A 12,262-nucleotide genomic window follows, 5' to 3' on the forward strand; every position below is an offset into this window, starting at 1 on the left:
TTCCAACACGATGTTGAATAAAAGCGGTGATAAAGGGCATCCTTGTCTGGTTCCCGTTCTCAAGGGAAATGCTTTCAGGTTCTCTCCATTTAGAGTGATATTGGCTGTTGGCTTTGCATAGATGCCCTTTATTATGTTGAGGAATTTTCCTTCAATTCCTATTTTGGTAAGAGTTTTTATCATAAATGGGTGTTGGACTTTGTCAAATGCCTTTTCTGCATCAATTGATAAGATCATGTGGTTTTTGTCTTTTGTTTTATTTATGTGATGGATTACATTAATGGTTTTTCTGATATTAAACCAGCCTTGCATAAAAACTGGTATAAATCCCACTTGATCAGGGTGAATTATTTTTTTGATGTGTTGTTGGATTCTATTGGCTAGAATTTTGTTGAGGATTTTTGCATCAATGTTCATGAGGGATATAGGTCTATAATTTTCTTTTTTTGTAATGTCTTTACCTGGTTTTGGTATCAGGGAGATGGTAGCTTCATAGAATGAGTTGGGTAGTATTCCGTCATTTTCTGTGCTTTGAAATACCTTCAGTAGTAGTGGTGTTAACTCTTCTCTGAAAGTTTGGTAGAACTCTGCAGTGAAGCCGTCCGGGCCAGGACTTTTTTTTGTTGGAAGTTTTTTGATTACCGTTTCAATCTCTTTTTTTGTTATGGGTCTATTTAGTTGTTCTACTTCTGAATGTGTTAGTTTAGGTAGGTAGTGTTTTTCCAGGAATTCGTCCGTTTCTTCTAGGTTTTCAAATTTGTTAGAGTACAATTTTTCATAATAATCTGAAATGATTCTTTTAATTTCATTTGGTTCTGTTGTGATGTGGTCCTTCTCATTTCTTATTCGGGTTATTTGTTTCCTTTCCTGTATTTCTTTAGTCAGTCTAGCCAATGGTTTATCAATTTTGTTAATTTTTTCCAAGAACCAGCTTTTGGCTTTGTTAATTCTTTCAATTGTTTTTGTGTTCTCTAATTCATTTAGTTCAGCTCTAATTTTTATTATTTGTTTTCTTCTGGTGCCTGATGGGTTCTTTTGTTGCTCCCTTTCTATTTGTTGAAGTTGTAGGGACAGTTCTCTGATTTTGGCTCTTTCTTCTTTTTGTATGTGTGCATTTATCGATATAAATTGGCCTCTGAGCACTGCTTTTGCTGTGTCCCAGAGGTTTTGATAGGAAGTATTTTCATTCTTGTTGCATTCTATGAATTTCCTTATTCCCTCCTTGATGTCTTCTATAACCCAGTCTTTTTTCAGAAGGGTATTGTTCATTTTCCAAGTATTTGATTTCTTTTCCCTAGTTTTTCTGTTATTGATTTCTAGTTTCATTGCCTTGTGGTCTGAGATGATGCTTTGTAATATTTCGATGTTTTGAACTCTGCAAAGGTTTGTTTTATGACCTGATATGTGGTCTATTCTAGAGAATGTTCCATGTGCGCTAGAAAAAAAAGTATACTTTGCAACAGTTGGGTGGAGAGTTCTGTATAAGTCAATGAGGTCAAGTTGGTTGATTGTTGTAAGTAGGTCTTCCGTGTCTCTATTGAGCTTCTTACTGGATGTCCTGTCCTTCTCCGAAAGTGGTGTGTTGAAGTCTCCTACTATAATTGTGGAGGTGTCGATCTCACTTTTCAATTCTGTTAAACTTTGATTTATGTATCTTGCAGCCCTGTCATTGGGTGCATAAATATTTAATATGGTTTTGTCTTCCTGATCAATTGTCCCTTTTATCATTATATAGTGTCCTTCTTTATCCTTTGTGGTGGATTTAAGTCTAAAGTCTATTTTGTCCGAAATTAATATTGCTACTCCTCTTCTTTTTTGCTTATTGTTTGCTTGATATATTTTTTTCCATCCTTTGAGTTTTAGTTTGTTTGTGTCTCTAAGTCTAAGGTGTGTCTCTTGTAGGCAGCATATAGATGGATCGTGTTTCTTTATCCAGTCTGTGACTCTCTGTCTCTTTATTGGTGCATTTAGTCCATTTACATTCAGCGTAATTATAGATAAATAAGTTTTTAGTGCTGTCATTTTGATGCCTTTTTATGTGTGTTGTTGACAATTTCATTTTTCCGCATACTTTTTTGTGCTGAGACGTTTTTCTTAGTAAATTGTGAGATCCTCATTTTCATAGTGTTTGACCTTATGTTAGTTGAGTCGTTACGTTTTTCTTGGCTTTTATCTTGAGTTATAGAGTTGTTATACCTTTTTGTGGTTACCTTATTATTTTCCCCTATTTTTCTAAGTAAAAACCTAACTTGTATTGTTCTATATGGCCTTGTATCACTCTCCGTCTGGCAGTTCAATGCCTCCTGTATTTAGTCCCTCTTTTTGATTATTGTGATCTTTTACCTATTGACTTCCATGGTTCCCTGTTATGTGTATTATTTTATTTATTTATTTATTTTTTAGAATTAATCTTAATTTGTTTGTTTTTGTGCTTTCCCTATTTGAGTTGATATCAGGACGTTCTGTTTTGTGACCTTGTATTGTGCTGGTACCTGATATTATTGGTTATCTGACCAAACAATCTCCTTTAGCATTTCTTGTAGCTTTGGTTTGGTTTTTGCAAATTCTCTAAACTTGTGTTTGTCTGTAAATATCTTAATTTCTCCTTCATATTTCAGAGAGAGTTTTGCTGGATATATGATCCTTGGTTGGCAGTTTTTCTCCTTCAGTGCTCTGTATATGTCATCCCATTCCCTTCTTGGCTGCATGGTTTCTGCTGAGTAGTCTGAACTTATTCATATTGATTCTCCCTTGAAGGAAACCTTTCTTTTCTCCCTGGCTGCTTTTAAAATTTTCTGTTTATCTTTGGTTTTGGCAAGTTTGATGATAATATGTCTTGGTGTTTTTCTTTTTGGATCAATCTTAAATGGGGTTCGATGAGCATCTTGGATAGGTATCCTTTCGTCTTTCATGATGTCAGGGAAGTTTTGTGTCAGGAGTTCTTCAACTATTTTCTCTGTGTTTTCTGTCCCCCCTCCCTGTTCTGGGACTCCAATCACTCGCAAGTTATCATTCTTGGTAGAGGCCCACATGATTCTTAGGGTTTCTTCATTTTTTTTAATTCTTTTATCTGATTTTTTTTCAGCTATGTTGGTGTTGATTCCCTGGTCCTCCAGAAGTCCCAGTCTACATTCTAATTGCTCGAGTCTGCTCCTCTGACTTCCTATTGCATTGTCTAATTCTGTAATTTTATTGTTAATATTTTGGATTTCTACATGTTGTCTCTCTAGGGATTCTTGCAACTTATTAATTTTTCCACTATGTTCTTGAATAATCTTTTTGAGTTCTTCAACAGTTTTATCAGTGTGTTCCTTGGCTTTTTCTGCAGTTTGCCTTATTTCATTTGTGATGTCTTGAAGCATTCTGTAAATTAGTTTTTTATATTCTGTATCTGATAATTCCAGGATTGTATCTTCATTTGGGAAAGATTTTGATTCTTTTGTTTGGGGGGTTGGAGAAGCTGTGATGGTCTGCTTCTTTATGTGGTTTGATATGGACTGCTGTCTCTGAGCCATCACTGGGAAACTAGTTTTTCCAGAAAATCCGCTAAAAAAAAATGCAGTCAGATCCCTATCAGAGTTCTCCCTCTGGCTCAGGCTATTCGGATGTTAATGAAGCCGCCTGGGAAGGGTGGGGGAGGGATCAGAGAGCTAGGAGAGTAGCACCTCAATTATAGCCAGAGTTGCTCGTCTTACTTGGAATGACTATTATACCTGAGATTCCCGCAGGGCGTGTCGCCTATGTGTGCTGGCTGTCTGGAGATTGCCCCCGGGTGGTCTGGCCCGCTACAGTCAGGGTCAGATCCTCCGCTGCCAGCCCCATGCCCAACTTTAAGGTTCCCTGCTGGGACGGTGCACTCTCCACTCCAAAATCAGTCGCTGCCTCCCGGGGACTTCTCGTCCAGCCAGCCACGTTGCCGTGCCGCCTCTGCGAACTGGCTAGGCCCCCTCCCAGGGTTAGTTCAGGTGAGTGGAGCAGCTCCCCGTGCTTGTGCCGTGACCGCGTGTCCCAGCTGGGACGCTGCTTTCCCTGCTCCAAGACCAGTCGCTGCCTCCCGGGGACTTCTCCTACTGGCTGCGTCACCACGCTGCCCGCGAGAGCCAGCTGGGCCCCCTCCCGGGGTTAGTTCAGGGGGGTGGAGCAGCTCTCCATGCTTATGCTGTGCCTGCGCCCAGCCAAAATCCCGGCGGGATGGTTCCCCGGCTGGGACGCTGCTCTCCCCGCTCCAAGATCAGTCACTGCCTCCCGGGGACTTCTCCCACCAGCTGCGTCGGCACGCCGCCTGCGGGAACCGGCTGGGCCCCCTCCCAGAGTGAGTTCGGGGGCTAGGGCTGGGCCCCTTGTTTGTGCCGTCTGTTCCCCCGGGCTCTGCCCCAAATCGGGCGCCGAAGTTTACCTGACTGGTATGCTGGCTCCAGGCTCTGAAAACAATCGCTGCTTCCCCGTATTTGTTCGTTCTCCATCTCTAAATCTGTGTTTGTTGTTCGGGGTTCGTAGATTGTTATGTATGTGATCGATTCACTTGTTTTCCGAGTCTTTGTTGCAAGAGGGATCCAAGGTAGCGTCTACCTAGTCCGCCATCTTGGCCCCCTCTGTCCTCTATTTTTATTCTGTGTCTTATTCCCACACATTTCCATTCTGTGCTCTTGGAGGGAAGAAGCATTTGCCTTGATGATGTGATCAATATCCTCAAAAAAAAAAAAAACAGACAAGTTTTCCCCTTTTCGAAAGTCTGCTGCGTTTTCTTAATATTGATGGAAATTCCTTCCCGTGATTAATATATGTGCGTGCGCGCACACACACACACACACACACTCTCCTGGAAAGAGACCTTCTAGTGACTTAACAATATCCAAGAAGTAAGTTAAAGAAAGGTGTTATTAGACCATCAGTGACCCTGAGTAGAGCACTCTTGTATTCTGTGAATAAAGATTGCAAAAGCTCTGGTGTTAAGTCATTTACTAATGGCTTAATGACATCACCAATAAAAACTGATAGATTTGAGTTATTTAATTTGCTATGGGAATCTCATGGATTAGTGGGGACTTAAAACTCATGGTTATTTGATTGGGGAATGAGTGGAAAATGATGCTTTACATTTCTTATAGGTATTTTAAGTTCTCTTTGATACCTTTTGAATCAGCAAATATATTAACTATCCTAAAGGGAAGGTGTAACTTTTTTTTCCAGCAATATAATCTGGGTGAAATAATGATCTGTTAATACATGTTCGATATGAATGCTACACTTTTTTTTTCTTCATAGTGGATCCTGTTCAGGGAAAGGATCATTTCCTTCAAAATTTCTTGAGTTCCTAGGCTTTACATTATGATTCAATTGATTCACATAGAAGAGAATGAAATAATATATCTGCTTGAAACTTGTATCTAAAAGTACTTTTTAAACTTTGTTTCATAATGGTATATTCAGTAATACATGGTATTTTTTCCTTAATTGAGGGTTTAATCTGATATTTTTATGATTCTGAACTATATCTGAAGTAGACCTACTTAAGCCTATTTTAGAAAGTATTCCAAAAAGGCCACTTAGCATCTGATGGCCTTTGAAAGTGGGAGACTTGCACAGCTTGTAAGATTGACATTGGAAAATTGCTTTCTTATGATTAAGAAAAGACCATTACATGATTTCACGGTGGCAAATTGTTACATCTCATTTACTTCAGCATGTCATCTTTTGCAATGGAGAAGGGATACACATTTCCTTAGAGTTTATAATGGGGGAATGGAATCACTCACTACAAAATGCTCTCATTTTCAAAAAAGCAGTCTTAGAGAAGACCCATTTGTGAGATGCTGATAAACTCTAGGCTGTTGAATTACATTGTCAGGACAACTTCATTGTCACAGGTATTCCCTGTATTGTTGCTGTTGTTAGGTGCTGTCGAGTTTGTTCCAACTCACAGAGACCTTATGTACAACTGAACGAAACACTGCCTAGTCCTGCACCATCCTCACAATCTTTGCTATGTTTCAACCCATTGTTGCAGCCACTGTGTCAATTCATCTCATTGAGGGTCTTCCTTTTTTTTGCTGACCTTCTACTTTACTGAGCATGTTGTCCGTTTCCAGGGACTGGCCTCCTGGTAACACGTCCAAAGTATGTGAGAAGTCTCACCATCCTTGCTTCTAATAAACCTTCTGGCTTTACTTCTTCCAAGACAGATTTGTTCGTTCTTCTGGTGGTCCATGGTATATTCGATATTTTTGCCAACACCGTTAAGGCGTCAATTCTTCTTTGCTCTTCCTTGTTCATTGTCCAGCTTTCTCATGCATATGAGGTGATTGAAAACATCATGTCTTGGGTCGGGGCACCTTAGTCTTCAAAGAGATATCTTTGCTTTTTAACATTTTAAAGAGATCTTTTGCAGCAGATTTGTTCAATACAATATGTTGTTTGATTTCTTGACTGCTGCTTCTACGGGCGTTGATTGTAGATCCAAGTAAAATGAAACCTTTGATAACATCAGTATTTCCTCTGTTTATCATGATATTGCTTATTCATCCACTTGTGAGGATTTTAGTTTTCTTTATGTTGAGGTGCAATCCATACCGAAGGCTGTAGTCTTTGACTTTTACCAATAACTGCTTTAAGTTCTCTTTGCTTTCTGAAAGCAAGATTGTGTCATCTGTATATCACAGGTTGTTAATAAGTCTTCCTCCAATGCTGATGCCAAATTTTTCTTCATATAGTCCAGCTTTCTGGATTATTTGCTTAGTGTACAGATTGAATGAGTATGGTGAAAAGACGCAACCTTGATGCACCCTTTCTCGATTTTAAACCACGCAGTATCCCCTTGTTCTGTTCGAATGACTGCTTCTTGATCTCTGTGCAGATTCCTCATGAGCGCAATTAAGTGTTCTGGAATTCCCATTCTTCACAAGGTTATCCATAATTTGTAATGATCCACACAGTCGAATACCTTAGTATAGTCAATAAAATACAGGTAAACATCTTTCTGGTATTCTCTGTTTTCAGCCAATATCCAACTGACATCAACAATGATATCCCTTGTTCTGAATCCTGCTTGAATTTCTGGCAGTTCTTTGTCGATACCCTGCTGCAACCACTTTTGAATGATCTTCAGCAAAATTTTACTTGCATGTGATATTAATGATATTGTTCAATAATTTCTGCATTCTGTCAGGTCACCTTTTTTTGGAACGGGCACAAATATGGATCTTTTCCTGTTGATTGACCAGGTAGCTGTCTTCCAAATTTGTTGGCATAGACGAGTAAGCACCTCCAGTGCTACATCTGTTTGTTGAAACATCTCAATTGGTATTCCATCAATTCCTAGAGCCTTGTTTTTGGCCAATGCCTTCAATGCAGCTTGGATGTCTTCCTTCAGTATCACAGGTTCTTGATCATATGCTGCCTCCTGCAGTGGTTGAATGTTGGCCAGTTCTTTTTTTGTACATCGACTCTGTATTCCTTTCATCTTCTTTTGACACTTCCTGCATCGTTTAATATTTTCTCCATAGAATCCTTCAATATTGCAACTCAAGGCTTGAAATTTTTCTACAGTTCTTTCAGCTTCAGAAATGCTGGAAGTGTTTGACCTTTTTGGTTTTCTAACTCCAGGTCTTTGCACGTTTCATTATAAGACTTTATTTTGTCTTCCAGAGTGACCCTTTGAAATATTTTATTCAGGTCTTTTACTTCATCATTACTTCTATTCGTTTTAGCTGCCCTACATTCAAGAGTAAGTTTCAGAGTTTCTTCTGATGTCTGTTTTGGTCTTTTCTTTCTTTCTTGTCTTTTTAATGACCTTTTGCTTCCTTCATGTATGATGTCCTTAATGTTATTCCATAACTTGTCTGGTCTTTGGTTGTTAGAGTTCAACTCGTCAAATCTATTCTTGAGATGGTCTCTAAATTCAGGTGGAATATACACAAGGTGGTACTTTGGCTTTCATGGGCTTGTTCTAATTTTCTTCAGTTTCAATTTGGACTTTCATATGAGCAATTGATGGTCTGTTCCGCAATCAACCCCTGGCATTGCTCTGACTGATGATATTCAGATTTTCCATAGTCTCTTTCCACAGATGTAGTAGATTTGATTCCTGTGTTTTCCATGCACCAAGGCCCACATGTAAAGTCACTGTTTATATTGTTGAAAAAAGGTATTTGTAATGAAGAAGTCATTAGTCTTGAAAAATTCTATCATGCCATCTCTGGCATTTTTTCTATCACCAAGGCCATATTTTTCAGCTACTCGTCCTTCTTTTTTGTTTCCTACTTTCACATTCCAATCACCAGTAATTATCTATGCATCTTGATTGCATGTTTAACCAATTTCAGATGGCAGAGTTTGGTAAAAATCTTTAGTTTCTTCATCTTTGGCATTAGTGATTTGTGTGTAAATTTGAATAAGAGTTGAGTTAACTGGCCTTCCTTGTAGGCATATGGATATTATCCTATCACTGGCAGGGCTGTACTTCAGGATAGATCTCAAAATTTTTTTTTGTTTTTTTTGATAATGAATGCGACGGCATTACTCTTCAATTTTTCATTCCTGTTATGGTAGACCATATCATTGTCTGATTCAAAATGGCCAATACCAGTCCATTTCAGCTCACTAATGAATGCCTAGGATATCTATCTTTATGTATTCTATTTCATTTTTGACTTTCTAATTTTCTCAGATTTGTACTTTTCACATTTCACTTTCTATTATTAATGGATATTTGCTGCTGTTCCTTCTCATTTTCAGTCGTGCCACATCAGCAAATGAAGGTCCCGAAAGCCTGACTCCATCCATGTCAATAAAGTTGACTCTACTTTGTGGAGGAAGCTGTTCCCCACTTGTATTTTGAGAGACTTCCAACCTGAGGGGCTCATCTTCTGGCATTATGTCAGACAATATTCTGCTGCTATTCATAAAGTTTTCATTAGCTAGGCTTTTCGAAAGTAGACAGCCAGATCCTCCTTCTTATTCTGTCTTAGCCTGGAAGCTCAGCTGAAACCTGTCCACCATGGGTGACCCTGCTCGTGTTTGAAATACCGGTGGTATAGCTTCCAGCATCAAAGCAGCATTCAATCCACCACAGTAAGACAAACTGACAGACAAGTGGTGGAGGGAGGTTCAGTTCTCTCTTAAAAGATGCAGGAGAAGTTGAGAACAGCAAACGCATAATGCTAAAACCCTGTAATAAAAATTAGTTGTTTTAAGTGTTGACTAGGAAACACTCAGAATGATAAGGGAGGCATTAGATCATACTTAAATTTCTTTTCTATAATAATTTGGACTATCGGTATTATTACAATGTGGAATGATATTAGCAAAGTGGTTACTTTTGATTTATGAAAGGGTCGCTGTGTAGGGAAAAGGTCCTAGTTTCTCTCTCTTAATAACCTCCCTGAGAAGCTTACCATTTCATAAATAATTCAGTCATTATTGCATCTCTGGAGGTAATATATGCTAATTGAAGTAAAATATATGACAAAACACATAGTGTTTTGAGGACTGAGTTTAAAAACCCAATTCTTTAAAATTGTTAAAGTGGCCCAATAATAGTGCCTGGGATTCAACAGCATCTCTTGACATTTTCTGCATAAGTTTGGTCTTCACCTTTGTAGAAATCCTGACACATATGCTGAGACAAGCAAACAACTGATTTGTTTTGGGTATAGAGTAATGATATTCAAAACCCCAAAGTCCTAAGAAAGCAAGAACTGAAATTCACCAGGCCATAACTAGCAGCTTATGTGGCCTTTTGTCTCCCCTAAGAGTTTGTAGTTCTCAACATCAGCCGAAGAACAGAATCACCCAGGGACCTTGTTAAAAACAAGTTCCTGGGCCCCACCCAGAGAGGTTCTGAGTAACTTGGTCTAGGGTAAGGCCTTGAAGTCAGTGTTTTAAAAATCTCCTCAGAGATTCTAACCTGCAGCTGGAATGGAGCACTGTTACACCTTAGCCAAGAGCACATTACTCAGTGTGTGCAGGGAGGCTGATATTAGCCTGTTCTGATCAGAACAATTAAAACACAGTATCTACATGCATTACATCAAGCAGAACTCTTGGGGAGGGTGTGGTATTGTGTGTGTGCTTGTTCTTCTTTTATATAATTTTCAACTGTGATACAACAATTCTGCTTCATTTTCTGGGTAAGAGCTTTATCACATCTTTATCAGAGAAAAAGGCAATGATTTTTACAGATAATTATTGATTTTCACACCCTACATAATGTACCACCTGCATCAAAACAATGTTATCGAATGAGTGAGCCAATACCTGGAACAGTGCTTCTAGAGCTATTGACGTGATTACCTTGACCAGGCGTGTTACCTTGACCTGGCAAAGTTCTCTTAATCAGCACTGCAGTAGTGTGATTTATTTCGTAACAGCTGTGGACAATGTTATCTCTGCCTAATGTTTATGACCTAGCAAATCTTGCTGCAGAAAGCTCCTGAGGACATATCCCCCAATGTAGTGGCCAAATGGTTTTTGTAACGTGAAATCAGACAATGTTATGATTCTGCTTAAAAATTCTTCAATAGCCCTCTGTTGCCTTCAGGTTACATATGATATAAGGCCATTTTTTGCCTGGTTCCTCTTACCCGGCCAGCTTTATATCCTAACATTTCCATCTTCTTTTCAAACAGGCAGTGGTGAAATATGGGGGTGGGGTGAGGGTGGAGGAATAATGCCCATCCCCTAGGATGTTGTGAGGATTGAATCACAGTTTCTGAACAGTGCTTAGTTTCGTGTCTAGAATGTAATAGGAGCTCAATACAGCATTAAACATACAGGTCACTATGAAGCAGTTGTCTGCTTCTTCCTTCATATTCCTGTAACATCTTTTGCATATCTCAGTTGGAATCGACTTGGTGGCAGTGGGTTTGGTTTTGGTTTTGGTTTATTATAAGGCTTAACACATTGCAGTGTAATTGATGGTTTGGTAATTTACTTAATAACATAGGACTTGATGCAGGGTAGGTGCTTAATGAATGCTTCATGAAAGCAAATGCCACTCATTTAAGTTTTCAGTGAGCGAAGATAGATTTTTATTTGTTCATTTATTCTGTCTTACATGTTAAGACCCTCAAATATTAATTCAATTAATGAACAAATGATTTCCTTTATCACCAAGAACTAGTAAGAAACATGATACAGTTCATAAAGTGCTGCTAACTGGCCCTTAGATGGTTTAAAACTTTGAACCTTACCTTTCCAAGAACTTACCCGTAAAATGAGTCCCTAACTATATCCAAAACTACCACAGAAAAATTTAAAGAATGGAAAATCACTACCATGTGTCTTCCTTAACACTGTATTTGAAATTCAGCTGCTAAAATCTATTCCATTGAAAATGAATGAATTATCAAGGCACATCTACTTCGATTTTTCTCTTTTAACAGGGCCAGTAGCGTAAGTAGGTCAGGACTGAATGTGGTTGCCGACATTTGATCTTATAGGTTTTTACTGCATAACTGTTAGTTTCTTTTTTATGAAAATAGACATGATAGAGCATGGTTAATCACTGATTGAAATTTTGAAGTCCAACTTAGTAAATCAGAATAAATTTCGCCTTCACCTGAGCTGGCCGTGGGGAATTTGTTAGCCTGGATAGGACCTGTCCCTCTGGGAGCCTAGTACTTGCATGTTGTTCTAGGACAAATTCCCAAAGCCCATGTCTTTTATCCTTGGGGCCCAACCTGGTAGCAGGCTGGAGCTAAGGAGTTTGTATTATAAAATTCAGTCACCTGGTGTTTATTGAATTCCTACCATGTGTGGCCTGTTTTGATTGGTTAAAAAAAAAAAAGAGTCACTGTGAAGATTTTAGACACTATGTGTGGCAAAAGTTTAGGTGAACTCAGAGGGAGAAAGAAGTTTTTGCTGGCATTTGTTACATTTCAGCACACTATTTTTTTTTTTTTTTTATCACAGCTTACATCATTCACCTTCTGCACTGCGAGCCCTGCTGCTCCGTAGCCATATAGTACTATTTGCTTCTTTTCCTTCCTCCCTCCCTTTCTTCTCTCCTTTCTTCTTTCCTTTGTAGTTACTTGTTTTTCTGTCTTAACTCTTGGATTCTTAGGCTGTCACCTTTATGAGAACAGGAACCATTTTATACTTGCTATGCAGAAAGTGCACACTAGTGTTACTCTGGTTAAGGGTATGTCCTGATTCTACACGTACATCAAGTCCTCTCCAATTGATCGGTCTTTTACATTGAGTCAGAGACTTGTAGCATAAAGATAACTCACAGAACGAGGACCAACCTGGGCCTAAAAGGGAG

Source organism: Loxodonta africana, chromosome 6 (assembly GCF_030014295.1).
Source record: "Loxodonta africana isolate mLoxAfr1 chromosome 6, mLoxAfr1.hap2, whole genome shotgun sequence".
Classification (NCBI taxonomy): Eukaryota; Metazoa; Chordata; class Mammalia; order Proboscidea; family Elephantidae; genus Loxodonta; species Loxodonta africana.